The sequence below is a fragment of the Sorex fumeus genome, unplaced genomic scaffold, assembly GCF_029834395.1.
Source record: "Sorex fumeus unplaced genomic scaffold, SorFum_2.1 ptg000054l, whole genome shotgun sequence".
Taxonomy (NCBI): Eukaryota; Metazoa; Chordata; class Mammalia; order Eulipotyphla; family Soricidae; genus Sorex; species Sorex fumeus.
In genome coordinates, this window is record NW_026606111.1 from 44,604,671 (window position 1) to 44,621,615 (window position 16,945).

Consider the following 16,945-nt stretch of genomic DNA (forward strand, 5'->3'; position numbering starts at 1 on the left):
ATTAAAACATAAATTTCCAAGAATGTCAGTGCTAAGAATTATTTCCCTGGATCTCACTAGTGTACATGATAGTCATATGAATACACCTGTGTGGATACATCGCTGGTATCTAATTTAGAGAATATATATATAGAGATTAGATCACATAGCTGAGTGTGATCCCAACTTTTCTAGTCACTGCCCTGCCCCCCTACACCCAAAGACTTGTACGAATCCTTATGTATCCATGACTTTTCCTCCTCCCCTCTCCCAGAGTTTTTTAAAATTTCTTTTCCAGTACTAATGTAATGCACTTTAGAAAATCTTGAGTTAACCTTAATTTTTGTCATTTAGCCTTTATATAGAGAACCAAGAAAATCTTATTAAAAGTGTATTTTTGTATTCTTTGAAAATGGTAATAAGAACATTATCATTGAGTCCCTGAATATATATTATATAAAGAATTTTGTTAGAAATTCCCTGTACAAATCAATACTCGAAGAAATAAATAACTTCTCTGAATGAGAATGAACTGGGACATTTCAAAGTATCAATCAGTGAATCAAAGATGAATCATAGTATCCTATAACTAAAAATGATCTTGTTGTAATCTAGTCAATACCATTACATTTTTCCCTATACCAGCCGATAGCACTTTTAATTTTTTAAATTATTTTCGATTTATTTTTATTAGTGAAACACCATGAGGTATAGTTGTAGACTTACATACCTTTGTGCTTGGGTTTCAGTTATACAAGTATCAAGTACCCATCCCTCCACCAGTGCCCATTCTCCACCACCAAGGAACCCAGTGACCCTCCCACCCCCAATCTCCCCCACTCCGCCCCACCTCAGGGCATTCCCTTTTGCTTTTTCTTTGCTTTAGGGTGCTGTGGTTTGCAATGGAGGTCAATACCATTACATTTTCAAAGAAGAAAATAGGCCCCTAGATGTTCAAGACACTGCTAGTCTCCTGGGCTTCTTCCCAGCATGTATCCTGCTCCAAGCCCGCCCTTTGGAAATATGCTGGGAAGGAAAATGGATGTACCTTTCCTCACACTGACCTGAAAGACTCTTGATGATTCTCAGCCACATCAACTATTTCATTTATTGCCTGATATCACCTCCTGTCCTTTATTTTTTTTAAAAAAAATTTGATTTGTTTCTGGATTATAAAGAAAAAAATCTAAATGCACTAATAAAACAAAAGAAAATCAAACCTTTACACTCTGACATCAGAATTGTCCTTACAATAGGGGAAGTAAATGACTGAAATTGGTAGGGGAGTGTTGTTAGTTGGTTGTGGACTTTAGCTGGATATTTGACAGTGCATGGAGTATGAATACACAATTGCTGAGATGAGGAAGTCTGTACTTGAAGCAAGTACAGTTTGTAAACTAGTCATCACAATTATATGTCCATATGAAATTTATCTACATATTCTTTGTGCCTCCCTTGCATTTATGTGTTATGCATGCCTTATCCTGGCCTCAGAAATGCATCTGAGGCCACTCGGAAAATTAGTTGCATGCCAAGTAGGGTGAGAGATGTACTAAATAATTGGAGGAGGAAGAAATATGTGTTGGAGCTCATGAGACGTGTAAGAGGAATATATAGATATGTATGTGTGTGTAAATGCACATATATATGTATAAATCTATATATGGGCTGGAGCGATAGCACAGTGGGTAAGACGTTTGCCTTGCACGCGGCCAACTTGGTTTCAATTCCTCTGCTCCTCTAATAGAGCCCGGCAAGCTACTGAGAGTATCCCTCCCGCATGGCAAAGCCTGGCAAGCTACATGTGATGTATTCGACATTCTAAGAACAGTAACAACAAGTCTCACCATAGAGACGTTTCTGGTGCCCGCACAAGCAAATCGGTGAACAATGGGAGGACAGTGCTACAGTGCTATGGTTAATTCAAACGGTGTTTATGCAAAATATGAAAGAAACAAATAAATATTCTATAAAGCTGATTACACCTATTAAATTAATATAACTTTAAATAGTGTTCAGAAATGAAGTTGAAGAATTTAAGGCTATAGAAAGATATTGACAATATATCAAGAAACACATGGATCTTTGAGGAGCAAGAACACGTAGCTCTTGTCCTATCTTAAGATCATTATTTTTTTGCTTTTATAGAATATGCTTACCCTGAGTTTTTAAAATAATTTCAGTTTTTTAGAAAGCATCATAATCAATTATATTATTTAAAAAATAAAAAAGTTGGGTTTGTAAGTGTATTCTGTATGATTGGAACCTGGGAAGTATTTTCCTATGTAAGCTACATTAAACATGATATTTATAACAGAAATACCATCTGCAGTAGTATTCACAATAGCCAGAAGAAACTATGTTATACCTACACAATTGAATGCTACACAGTTGGCAGGAAAATCACATCATGAAATTTTTTTATAAATGGATGTACACGGAAGAATATCATGCTCAATGAAATCAGTCAGAAGGAAAGGGGTATACTGATTGGACTACCCCTTTTTTGGATATAAAAAAACAGAATATGAGACTAATACCCAAGGATAGCAGAAACACAGGCCAGGAGAATTGGTCAATGGTTGGATGCTTGCCACAAGTGCTGAAGGCAGGCATGTGGAATAAAGAAGTGACTGCTATGACAATGATAGTTGGAAGTGATTACTCTGGGTGAGAACTGAGTGCTGAAAGTAGGTAAAGAAATAAACGTGAGAACCTCTCAGTATCTGTATTACAATCCATAATGCCCAAAGGATGAGAGAGAGAGATAAAGAGAGAGAAAGAGGTGCCTGCCTTAGTGTAGAGACAGCAGGCTGTCAGGTGGGGTTTGAGGTTGGGAGAGGGAGTGGTGGGAGAGAAACTGGGTAATTAGCAATGGAACTTTATACTAGTGGAGGTTGGGTGTTGAAATATCCTATGAATGAAACTGAATCATGAAAACGTTTGTAATTTGTGTCTCCTGCAGATTCAATACAAAAACATGATATTTAGTTTCTACCACCATGAATAACCTATGAGTTTGCTGAAATTTATTTTCATCACCTTGGCTGGTCTCATTACATGGGTGCCTGTGTGGTAAATTTTTTTTTTAATTTTATGCGGACTTAAGAGACAAAACTAATGGGGTTGGGATTTATGGTGGAATGGGAGAAGAGCACAAAAATCCCTGTTGACCACAGCTCAGCAGGGTCAGCTAACTTGCGTGATGCCAGACCTCCTTCACTGATTTCCTCTTTTTATTGTGGAAAAATGAAAAGACTTTTCAGGCTGCCAGGGGGTTTTCCCCTCCAGTTTACACTATTTTCTTTTCGATCAGACCTTTTTAAAGATATTTGAAAAATTTGGAGCTTAATGATATGTTCTCATATATTTCCCCTACATTTTGTCAGTGGGAATAAATCCAGGAAGGCCAGCATGAAAAAGTTGAGGTGTATGCCTTAACCACCAATGCCAACACTAATGTAAGTATGGAACCCAAAGTACAATAGTTAAACTTCAAAATGTGTTTGTCAAGGAAATCGATGGGAATGCAGGGAGAAATGGGTCATTTTTTGGTGGAGGGATGCAGACACTGGTGGTGTGATTAGAATTGGAATATTGTATGACAAAACTCCATTACAAATGACTTTGAAAATCTAAATTGCCTAAATTTAAAAAAGAGAAGTCAACTTACGTCTATATTTCAAGAAAGCTTGTCTTAGCAAATTTTGGCAGGGAGACCATAGTTGGTAGAGAGATGGAGAAAGAAAGGGAGAGTTGACAGTTGGGAAGAGAAGCCTGGATATCAAGGAAGATATGAAAGCTGATCTTAGAAGATTTGGAGCCATCAGAGTTTAGAGAGTTAAATGGTGAGACCATTGCAGTTTAGATAGTTAAATAGAGAGATTGGTTTCAGTCATCAGCAGTGTGTACATAGAGAGAGTTCAAAGACCTCACAGATATTCAGGCTATATTAACTAACAAGGGGAGCGTTTTTTTTTTTCCTGAAGCAGTGTGTAAGGATAATATATTGCCAGGAAGAATGATAAGAAGTTGGTTCTCTTTTTCACAGATTAATATATTAGAGATGAAAACTTTTGTACAAAGGAATCTATCATCTTGTCCTGTTGCTCTGTTTTCTTGTCATCATTCCATTCTCCCCCATGACTCTACCTAATCAGAGCTCTGAACATTTCTCAACAGTGTCACCACATAGCCTCAGAGCATGTGTTAACTGCAGGTAGCTCACAGCTCTCATGATTGCCCCCCATCCAAGCCAGAGCCATCCTTCTGAAAGCAAGGATATTTGCTGAAATCCCGTTCTTCCTTGAAGTGACAGTCATGATTTACCTCTTCTTAATCATTGTGTTTACAAATTTAGATGAATGTCCCTATACTAGTGACAGGGATTTTCCAAACTAAGAAAAGCATAAACATTTCCCTTTCCCCCAAGAAATTTGGGCCTGTTATTTTCTATCCACTGCTAATAATATGTGGTAATAAGGAAATAGAACTGTAGTAAAAACAAGTACATTGTCAATTTGGTGCCATGACTAGGCAGTCTGAGTATAAGTATATATTTCTAGAAAAAAAAGCAGAAGAAAAGAAGTTGGTTGCTATCAAAGAATGCCAAATCTCTGCCAAGAAATCCTTTGAAAATAAAAATTGTGACTATGGAATGAATATAATTGCCACTCAATGCCTCTTTTATAGACCACAACACCCAAAAGGAGAGAGAGAACAAAAGGGAATGCCCTGCCACAGAGGCAGGGTGGGATGGGGGTATAGGTGTGGAAGGGATACTGGAATGTATGGTGGTGGAAAATGGACACAGGGGGAGGGATGGGCATTTGATCATTGTATAATCGAAACCCAAGAACAAAAATTTGTAAATGTACAACTGTACCTCATGGTGTTTCAGTAATAAAAATTTAAAAAAATAATATAAAAATTGTTTTGTCTGCCAGAGATCAGCCGATGGGAACCTCTCTGAAGGCAAAAGATTAAATTGGTAGACTTTTATTTTTCTTTGAGTATATTAATTTAATTTTGGAGTCAATTTATATGACAGTTCATAATGACACAGAAATTTTCAGCACTTCTCTTATTTAAAATATAGTGATACACAATATCTCTATCTCACATTATTTTTATTTCTGATAGTTTGACACAAAATATACGTCAAAATCATAGATAAATGTAAGTTATTTAAATACTGTTTTGATTATTTAAAATTACAGTATAGAATTACTAGAATTTCATAAATTTTAGGATTATACATAATCATCGTGCATGTATCATATTACACTCACTACTGAAAGGCCTACTCTGTCATTCGCCATTGTTCAGTTTTTCCACTTTGATTACACCTTTCCATCTGGTAACTAAATAGTCTCATGGTTCTAAAGTTTGTTTTTATTGCTTTGAAAAGATCAAAATTATGCAATTTTCAACATTGGATGTAACTAGAGGATATCATGCATGTAAAGTTAGCCTTAAGGAAAGGAACAGATACAGAGAGATTTTTCTCATATGTGGTATGTAAAGACAAACAGCAAGGTAGCAACAAAGGTTCAAGGGCAATGTAAGGGGAGAACTGATCCATACAATTGAGACAGGGGATTGGGAGGGAGGGATTCTGCGGGTTTGGGGGAGAGGGAGGGTTTATTTTTTGAGAGAATGAGGAGTGTCATGATGGAATTATGTGTATGAGAAACCATTATTAATTGAATTATAAATCATAGAATATAAATATTGTTTTAGACGTTTGTCTGTCTCATTTTATACTTTTAGTTTGTTTTCTCCATATGCCACATATGCATGAACTTGTATGATGCCTATCTTTCTTTGCCTGGTTTATGTCACTAAACATAATATCCTCATGTGATCCAATTTTATACAGATATTAAGAAGATTTCACTTCATACAACTGAGTAGTGTTCCATTGATTTACCCCTTTCATTTTCAAAATTTGTGGTTTAAAAGATACAAATATTGGTTTTAACAGTGCTCTGGTGTTTTAATATTTTCAGTTTAGTGAAGCAAAATAGATTTTACTGAAAAACACTTAGAAACTTGTTAAACCTTTGTAGGGTGGAATGCAATATATGTTCAAGAGAGAACACTCGTTTAACAAAGCTCGCAAAGAGAGACATAGAGAAAGGATGCACGGTGTTTCTTCAAGGAAGAACACATGCTTGAGGACCAAGCTGACTCTGGTAGTTTAGGCATGAGAACTTGGAGTGGTATGAACTTAACTTGTGCACTTTAGGGGAGAACCTGAGTGAAACTATTAGAAGTACGTTCAGGAGCATCATAAACTGGAGTCTGCACTTGGAGTGCGGAGGGTAGAGAGTTCTTTGGGGAGATCCGGACTATGGAGAACAGTGATATTATAACATTAATGATAGTATCTTACGGTGGGATTCCAAAAAAATCTGTAACAGTGTCGTCAGAAATGATAACATTCTTAGGTATTTGGATTTCCTGTGGTAACAACGGGAAAGCTGAGTTTATGCTCTGGATGCCTCCGCCTGAAACAAGGTCAACAAATCATGAATGAAAAATTACAAGTTAGATGGATCAAGGATTCTGATCCCAGTGGAAGGCTAGCTTTCGGGTGGACAATTTCTACTGATGGCCTGATGTAGATTCTGATCCTGGGATATGTAACAGAAAGGAGGTAGTGACAGGTATCCTCAGAAGTGAAGCCTCTGAAACAGAATTCGTTCATGCCAACTAATAGTTTATCAATATTTGCTCATGGCTGCTACCATTATAACATGCCATTCAATGGTTTTGTGGTTTCAATTTACTGTGTCAAGGTAAATTTCAAGTTTCTAAATGGAAGGTAAAAAATCTGAGGCCCTCAAGATGATGAATTATGGGGAGGCGGGTGGAGCTGGAGCTATAGTACAGCAGGTAGGGCATTTGCCTTGCACACGGCCTACCCATGTGAGATTCCCAGCATCCTGTATGGTCCCCCCAAGCACCGTGAGGAGTAATTCCTGACTGCAGAGCCAGGAGTAACCCCTGTGCTTCGCCAGGTGTGACCCATAAATGCAAAAAAAAAAAAAAGATGATGCCTTACCTTTAGATACTTTGAAGTCAAGTAGAAACATTCAGAAAGCTCCCCAGAAAAGAGTTCTACTGGGTCGAAAACATCATCACCTTTAGCGTGAGAGCATACAGAAAATAAGGTTTCCATTTTATGCCAAGTTAAAGCAAGCCAGACATGATCTTGGAATTTTTTTCCAAGGGAAACATGGCTATAGGAAGGATAAGGTGACAACTGAGTCTTAGAGGTCAAATATAGAAGAGAAGCGAGGGTCAAAAAGTATGAGGTACATTGGCGACCAAGAATGTTTAGAAAATAATTTTTTAAAAAAGAAAATGCAATGAGACATCAATTAAGAACTTTTTAAATGTTTAAGAACAAGGATATAACTCAGGGTAGAGCATTTGCCTTCCTTTGTATGATGATCTTGGATAGATCCTTAGCATTGCAAACAGCATTATTTTTTAATTTTTAATTTCTTTCTTACTTGCTTCCTTGCTTGCTTCTTTATTTTATGGGTCGCACCTGCTATGTATAGGGGTATTTTTAATTTTTATAAAAACTCATAATTTTACCTTTTTAATCTGTTGTTTAAAAGGAAATCTAAAATATTTTAGAGTAAATTTATGTGAAGAAGAATAAAATTCACGGGAACTATTTAGTGTTCTTAATGATACAGCAGTCAGAATTTTGAGGTTAATTGTATGGGTATTGCATAAATAATTTTTCCCCATTATGTGGGCTCTCTTTTTATCATGGTCACCATTTTTTCTGAGTTGCAGAAACTTCTAAGTTTAATGTAGTCTCATTTGTTTATCTTCACTTTCTCTTCCTTGGTCAGTGGTGTTTCATTCTAGAAGTTTCCCTTATCTTTAATATCATGGAGGGATCTTCCCACATTTTTCTCCATATATCTTAAGAATTCAGGTATCATATTGATGTCTTTAATACATTTGATCTGACTTTGTGCCTGGCACTATAAAGAGGTCTGAGTTCATTTTTTTTTGCAGGTTGCTGTCCAGTTTTCCCAGCACCAGTTGCTGAAGAGACTTCCTAGCTCAATTTCATATTTCTTGAGCCTTTATGAAGGTAAGGTAAAGGTAAAGGCCCTCCCATTGTTCGTCGATTTGCTCGAGCGGGCTCAGTAACGTCTCCATTGGAGACTTTGTTGTTACTGTATTTGGCATATGGAATACATCATGGGGAGCTTGCCAGACTGTGCCATGCAGACGAAATACTCTTGGTAGCTTGCCAGGCTCTCCGAGAGGGGCAGCGGAATCGAACTCGGGTCGGCCATGTTGGCTGCAATTTGCTTGAGCGGGCCCAATAACGTCTCTATCATGAGACTTGTTGTTACTGTGTTTGGTATATCGAATACATCTAATGGGCTGGAGCTATAGCACAGCGGGTAGGTCGCTTGCCTTGCAGCCAACATGTCCGATGCGAGTTCGATTCCTCCGCCCCTCTCGGAGAGCCGGGCAAGCTACCGAGATTATCTAGCCCTCACGGCAGAGCCTGGCAAGCTACCTGTGATGGATTTGAGCCTTTATGAAAGATTAGGTAATAATAATCTGAGGGCCAGCATCAGAATATTTAACTATATTCCATTGATCTGAGGCCTGTCTTTATCTGAATATCATGGTATTTAGATTACTACAACTTTGTAGTTGGGTTTGAAGTTGGGGAAGGTGTTCCCTTCTTCTTTTTACCAAAGATTGCTTTAGCTCTTCATGGGAGTTTATTGTTGTGTATGAGTTTCAAGAGTGTTTAATCTATTTCTTTGAAAAATGTTATGGTATCCTTATAGAATGTGCATTAAATCTGTATAGAGCTTTTGGGTGTATTGCCATTTTGACAGCGTTAAACCTCTCAATCCATGAGCATGGGATGTGATTCTATTTCCTCATATACTCTCTTATTTCGTGAAGTAGTGTTTTGTAGGGTTTTTTTTTTTGTATAGTGCCTTAACCTTTTTAGTTGATTCTAATATACTCGATTTTCTGAGGAATTATTGTGAATGGGATTGTTTTTTCTCTATCTCTTTTTTCTCTTTCATTATTAATATATGGGAAATCCATGGAGTACCAGATATTGATTTTGTAATATGCTACTTTACTAAACAAATCTATCGTTCCCAGGAGCTTTTTTTGTAGATTCTTTGGGATTTTCTAAGTATAGTATCATGTCATCTCCAAATAGTAAAAGCTTGAGTTCTTCCTGTTTTATCTGGATGCCCTTGATATCTTTTTTTTTTTTTACCGAAATCATATGGCAAATACTTCAAGTACAATGTTGAATAGGAGTGGTGAGAGTGGGTAACTTGTTTTATACCTGATAGTATTTTGGGATTCTAGTTCATTGATTTCTGCTCCAAGCCTTTAGTTTATCCCCGTTGATAATAATGCTTGCTGTGGGTTTGTGGTAATTTGCTTTGACTATATTGAGGAAAGTACTTTCAACTCCCATTTTGTTGAGAGTTTTTCATCATGAATAGGTGCTGGATCTCATCAAATGCTTTATCTACATATATTGATATGATCATATGACTATCTTTATTTTATTGAGATGGTGTATTCTGTTGATTGACTAGAGAATGTTAAGCCATCCTTGCATCCCCAAGCTAAACCTACTTGGTCATAGTGTGTGAGATTTTGTTGAGTTTCTGGATTCTCTTTGCTGGTATTTTCTTGAGAATCTTTGTATCTGTATTCATCAAGGAAATAGGTCTGTAATTTTCTTTTTTTGTGGTGTGTCTGTCTGATTTGAGTACTAGGGTGATCTTTGCCTCATAGAAACTATTTGAGAGTATTTATGATTCTTCAATTTCCTGGAAAATCTTGAAAAAATGTTGGCAGCATTTCCTCTTTAAAGGTTTGAAATATTTCATCTGGGCCAGGGAATCTGTTTGGGGGGATACTTTTGACCATCATTTCAATTTCCTTGGTAGTGATAGGTTCAAGTATTCCAAATCTTCATAGTTCAGCGTTGGGAGGTAATCGGAATCCAAAAATTTATCAATTTATTCAAGATTCTCTAATTTCCTGCTGCAAAGATTCTCAATATAATCTCTGATGATCCTGTGGATTTCTGTAGTTTCAATTAGGATATGCCTCTTTGCATTTCTGATTCGATTTATTAGAATTCTTTCTCTTTGTTAATTTGAGAGGCTTCTCGTGGTTTATTGATCTTATTTATTTTCTCAAAGAACCAGCTTTTGCTCTTATTGGTCTTTTGGATTGTATTTTGGGATTCTAGCTCATTGATGTCTGGTACAAGTTTTATTATTTCCTTCTTCCATCCTAGTTTGCACTACTTTTGTTGGTCATTTTCCAAAATCTTGAGCTCTAATTTATTCATGTAGGCCCTTTCTTTCTTCCTGATGAATTCTGGCAGAGCTATACTCTTTCCTCTTAACACTGCTTTTGCTGTGTCCCACAACTTCTGGTAGTTCGTGTCCTCATTATCATTTGTTTCTGGAAACTTTTTATTTCCTCTTTGATTTCTTCTCTAAGCCAAAAGTTGTACATTACTTCCCTTAAAGAAAATATTTTCTTGCTGAGCTTTAGTCTGTTTGATCTATTGAGAAGTGAAAAAGTAGTGTTGAAATCTCCAACTAGTATTGTGTTGCTCTCAATGTTTTTCTTTAAGTCTATTAGAAGTTAATTTTAAGTATTTTGCTGGTCTGTCATTAGGAGCATCTACAGTGAGGAGGGTGAGTTCTTTCTGATGTACAGATCCCATGATCATGAAGAAATGACCTTCACTGTCTCTTATAACCTATAGCCTGAAGTCCATGTGGTCTGGTACTAGTATGGCCACTCCAGCTTTGTGGAGGTGTTCTTTTCTTTCTTGAAGAATTGTTTTCCAGCGTTTATCTTTGAGCCCATGGTTACTTTGATTGTTCAGAAGTGTTTCTTCAGGCAGCAGAAAGTTGGGTTCAGTTTTCTAATTCATCTTCCCATTCTGTGCCTCTGAATTGACACATTTAGTCCATTGACATTGAGGAGATTGTTGTGATGGGTATTTGTGGTATCTTTATGTAGAATTTTTGTACTTGTGGGGATTGTCTTAGCTTAAAGTCGCCCTGTTAATTCTTCTTGCAACAAAAATATGGAACACTTTACAAGTTTGCATGTCATCTCTGTGCAAGGACCATGCTAATCTATGTATCATTTCAATTTTAGTATATATGTTACAAAACATACTAGGAGTTGATTTTTCCATATTTTTCTCTTCTGATTACTTTGAGTGCTGTCCTTACTCACTCCTATGGCAGACAGTGATTCCTAATCAAGGAATGTATTTCAAAGCAGCTTAAATAGATAGATTTAGAACTTTAATGTCCCAGCAAGAAAAATATGGTTTTTACCATATTATCTTTTACCATACCCAAGACATCAGTTTTACAAAATAATTCTTTTGGAAGATGGTATATGAGTCTCGTTTAATTCCCTTCCCTGAAACCTTCATTAAGACCAATAAACTAGAGCCTTTTGCTGTTCTCACCTCAGTCCCGTGTACATCTCCATGAAAAGGTGGATGGTGTTGTCTGCAATTTGACCACCTTGAATGTAAGTAGGATTTTTCTCCTGAAGGAAGAGGTGAGGAGAATATTGATGATTTCATTCCACCTTATTACAAGTACAACTTGAATGGAAGGTGAGACTCATGAGGCTCCTGTAAAGGACAGAAAAAGGGGTCTCAGTGAAGTTTAATGGCCAACACACTTTAACAACACAGACGACTCAATGTAGCCTGTGTGCATCTTTGTGTATAGTGAGTTTCATATCTACTGAGAGTGTTTCTCAGTCATGACACAAAGGCAAAACAGTCCTGTATTTAAAAATCTAGTTCTCTGTGCAGAGCTGGGTCTCTGAGGTGATTGAACAAGTGTATAGTAATTTATTACTAAGCACATAAGTACTTTTTGATCTAAAATTAATTCCAAATATGTCTAAAACGACAGTCGACTGACCTGGCAGCTGGCTTTCCCCACCGGGGCCCCTTGGACGGGGAGGGGTGAGTTTCCCACACTGCCCTGAGTAGAGCCCCGGCAGCTGAAGACCTCTGCAACCAGCCATAGGTACGCTTAAGACCACACTCCCCAAGCTTGAAGGAGCCTCATGCATGAAGGAACTGGAAGCAGAACCTGTGTAAACACACAAAAAATAAAAGGCTGGCGGTCAGGCCGTTTCCCCACTCCACGGAGGTCGATGGCGATGGTCAGGAGATGGAAGGAAACGGGGGTCAGGCTGGTTGGTTGTGGAGCAGCAGGTTATTACATGGAAGAGATTTATGTCATGGAGGCCTCAGGAATCCTCAAGCACATGAGCACACTGAGAGCCCTGAAGATCCCCTTATATAGATCATAGAACCTCTAAAAGGCGCATTACAGTGATGTCAACAAAAGGAATTACAGAAAGAACCTTGAGGCAGCAAACCATACATTGTTTCTTTACATCCACATTGATTCCTTTTAATCAGCAGGCCAGTAATACTGGCCTCCAGAAAGAAGATACAAAGCCAAACTGAAACCTTCCACAAGCACTTTCACAAGCTGCAAGCACCTTGATTTGCATCCCAAAGACCAGCCTGGCTAAAGCTGGGAATCTATATCCCAAAGATCAGTCCTGGCTAGCACCTGAGATCTGCAGATCTAAGACCAGCTAGGTTTCTGAGAGAAAAGGAAAACTTTCTCGATATACTGAAATCATTTACTGAAGGCAGTTTGAAGGGGAGAAAGCAGTCTCATCCAAGCTAGTCAGGACACACAGGAAAAGAGCTTCTAGGAGGTGTTTCTCCTCTCCTTGTCCAACCAACATATAAGCATATATAATATTAATCATTTTGTATGGACACAGTAAGAAATACTTTGAGCTTGTAGAATTGCTCTCCTAGGGCCATCTCGATCTCAGACTGCAGTGCTCAGGCAAGATATCTTTCCTATTCCTAGCAGCAGGGCCCTAGTCTCATCGTTACTTTTGGATCATGACATCATTTGCCTATGATCAACCTCTTAACTTTTAGTTAAGAATTGTGGCACCTTGGCCAGGCCCATCGCGATGACAGTGTGGCACATAACTTACCGGCTTGCCCTGGTTCCATCCAGTCCCACGTCGGGACCCTGCCCTTGGGGTGCTAGGAAGTGAGGGCAACTGAGGCTTAAGTTGAGAAGCAGATGCCCAGGAGTGAATAATATTCAAAGCCAATCAATTCCTAAGTTACAAAGCATATGAATTAATTGTCTTCCTGTATCTATACAAAAGGACCTTGCATTAAGGTAAACTGCTCAAAAGACATAAGGAGAGGAGGAAGGCAATATTAACTTACAGTACAGCTTCAGTGTATAAGAGGGATGAGACCTTACAAATTGGTTGGGGAAGAGAGCATAGAAGTGGTTACAGACAGATAAAGTAATAGGAGTGACTCGGGAGCACTGTTATGGGTGCAATTTGATAAACCTAAGCTCTGTGTACTCCAACAGATCCCAGGTGTGCGGGACCGGGGGATGAGATCTCCAAGGCTGCTCAGATCAAGACTGGGCCCCCTCCATCCAGATCCCCCATCTTCTTAAGTGTTACAACCATGAACTGCCCCTGGAGCCATGTAATTCCATCAATGGCCAAGATCCAGAGACTGGATATTGTTGATAAGATAACAACTCTTATTGTTCAGTTCTCACTCTCACAGAACCTGGTAGGCTTCTGCAAGTATCTTGCCCGCAAGGCAGAGTCTGTGTTTCTGGTCACTGTTTCTTTTGAAATACAGAAGCTACTTAATTTAAGATAGTCCCCTTTGTTTATCTCTGTTTCCAGTTGCTTGGCAAGTGGCGTGTTATCTTAGAAGATACCATTAGCTTCAATGTTGTGGAGGGATTTGCCAACCTTGTCTTCAATGTAACTGAGGGATTCTGGTTGATTTTGAGGTCTTTGACGCATTTTTATCTGACTTTTGTGCATGGTGTTAGGTAGAGGTCTGAGCCATTTTCTTTTTGCATGTAGCTGTCCAGTTTTTTTTGCACCGTTTGTTTAAGAGGACTTTCTTGCTCCACTTCACATTTCTTGCTCCCTTATCAAAGATTAGATGATGTATATTTGAGGGTGTGTGTCAGTATATTCAATCCTTTTCCAATGGTCTGCGGCTCTGCCTTTGTTCCAGTACCATGCTGTTCTCATTATTATCACTTCATAGTAGAGTTTGATGTTGGGGAAGGTGATGCCTCCATCGTCTTTTTCCCAAGAATTGCTTTAGCTATTAGTTGGCATTTGTTGTTCCGTATGAATTTCAGGAGTGCTTGATCAATTTCTTTGAAGAATGTCATGGGTATCTTTATAGGGTAAAAGGTAAAGGTAAAGGCCCTCCCGTTGATCGTCGATTTGCTCGAGCGGGCCCAGTAACGTCTCCATTGGAGACTTTGTTGTTACTGTGTCTGGCATATCGAATACTCTCGGTAGCTTGCCGGGCTCTCCGAGAGGGGCGGAGGAATCGAACTCGGGTCGGCCATGTTGGCCGCGTGTAAGGTGAACGCCCTACCCGCTGTGCTATCGCGGAGCGATCTTTATAGGGATCACATTGAATTTGTACAATGCTTTCGGGAGTATTGCCATTTTGACAATGTTAATTCTCCCATTCCATAAGCAGTATATATGTTTCCGTTTCCTCGTGTCCTTTGTTATTTCCTGTTGTGTAGGTCCTTTACCTCCTTAGTTAAGCAGATTCCAAGGTTCTTGATTTTCCTGAGGCATGATTGTGAATGGACTTGCTTTTTCATGTCACTTTCTTCTCTCTCATAATTTGCGTATAATAAAGCCATAGACTTTTGGGTATTGGTTTTATAACCTGCAATTTTACTATGAAAGTCTATTGTTTCTAGAAGCTTTTTTGGTAGATGTTTTAGTATTCTTTAAATAGAGTATGACATCTGCTGTGAATAGTGAGAGCTTATTTCTACCTTTCATACATAAGAAACCCTTAATATCTTTTTCTTACCTTATTTCTATTGCAAGTACTTCCAGTACCACCTTGAACAGAAGTGCCAAAATGAACTTTTACATAGCACTTTCTGTCTGTAAATTTCTATGCTAAGAACAGTGGAATATACAGTGATATCTTAGTAATTTACAAGTAAATTATGAAGACAGATACTATAAAAGAATTTCTTTGTATAAATTTCCAAAATGTGTAGCTTTTATTAAATATATTAAGAATAAATCATAGATCTTGATTATACCCTGAAGATTACTTCATTGTTAGAAATTACCCTTCTAAAATGCAATAAAGTGACACATTTTAAAAATGTTGATGATTCGCTCATTAATTCAATGAATCTGTGTTAGTCTGGTGGTGCAATGCCTCCAGGAAATCAACCTGTACCCTCAGGTGAGTGCATCAACCGTCTAATGGTGTCTTCATGCTTCCTGATAACCTCAAATGGCCACTGTGCCTCGGGCTGGATCCCAACACCTCAGGACTAAGTTTCCCGAGAAATTAAACTCCCAAAACATATGTGGGAGCCATGTTCACAGACCACCCCTGGCTCAGCTATACAAGCTAATGGATTGGTCTTGTTTCAGACACCCATAAACAAATCTTGAAAGAGATCAAAAGCCTCAGTTAACTTTGGACCTGCAAAAGGCTGAACACACTAGGGTAAATCAGAGGGAGGCAGGTTAGTTGGGTGCCCATACAACCAGAACCCAGTGCAGCCACTTGCTCCCACAATCCAAAATCGCCACCATGCCCTCGTCTGGTTTCCACCATCTCAGGTGGCTCTCACTGAAATATAACAGCTGAAAATTCGGATATGCGGGTTTTGTGACTGATATCTCCAGGTTTTCTCTGGGTCACGATGGGCATCCACCCCCACTGCCCTGTACTTATGGAAGCCTCAGCAATCATTTCCATACCTCAAAGCTACTCCAGCCTTAGCTTCCTGATAAAAATACTAAATTTCTTGAACAAACATGATGACCTCTTAGTACCTGTACGAGACCCATGATGCACAAAATAAAAAGGAGACAGAGAGAAAGAATTAAAGATCCTGCCATAGAGACAGGCTGGGGGTGGGGGTAGGGTGTTGGGGGATGGTTTTAGGGAACCAGGAACATTGGTGGTGGGAAATATACACTAGTGGACGGATGGATGTTCGATCCTTGTATGACTGGAAGCAAATTATGAATAGCTTTGCAATGGTCTATCTCACAGATATTCAATAAAATATTAAAAATATATATAATTAATTTGTACCTCAGACTACTGATAGAAGTGTAAAACCCAGCATATCTATTTTTGTGTTCTCTGTAGGAAAATAATGTTACTCACCCATGTGCCTGTAGCTTGAAGAATACTAACCCCAAAGATACATCAATGACTGTCTTTGGCATGAATATTGTAATTGCAGCTATGTTATGTTTTAGAATCAGTTCATGGACAAGAAATCAAGAGGAGCAAGTGGCAAAGAGCATCAGTGTTGAATGGATACATAATGTTTGAGGAGCTTGCAAGGGAGACTAAAGATTTGGCATGAGAAGAGGGAAGACACAGAAGAGTGAAGTACTAATAAGTATCATGAGAAAAATGCAAGGGAGGACATTTCCTAGCAAGTGGCACACCCTGTTGAGCTTTTGGTGAGGATAAGTATTAGAAAGTATCTTTCCCATTTAGTGGTAAAAAGGTAATTTTGATGGGTGCATTTAAAAATTACTTTAAAAATTAGAATCACCAAGAGATACACAGTTACAAAGTTGCTCATAATTGAGTTTCAGTCATATAATGTTCTAGCACCCTTCCAGTATAATGGTGGCATTTTTGAAGGAATATCCCTGGTGGGAAGACTAGGGCATCTGAATCTTAACACATTTCACCAAATATATGATCTCTTCTCACATGATATACCCTTTCCCCCTGCTTCTTTGATTTATGTTTTCATGC

At 38.4% G+C, this 16,945-nt stretch overlaps 1 pseudogene; it reads right to left on the reverse strand.

Annotated features, from left to right (window-relative positions):
- Positions 1 to 11,119: 11,119 nt before the first annotated feature.
- Positions 11,120 to 11,218, reverse strand: LOC130033691 (uncharacterized; annotated as a pseudogene).
- Between the last annotated feature and the right edge of the window lie 5,727 nt (positions 11,219 to 16,945).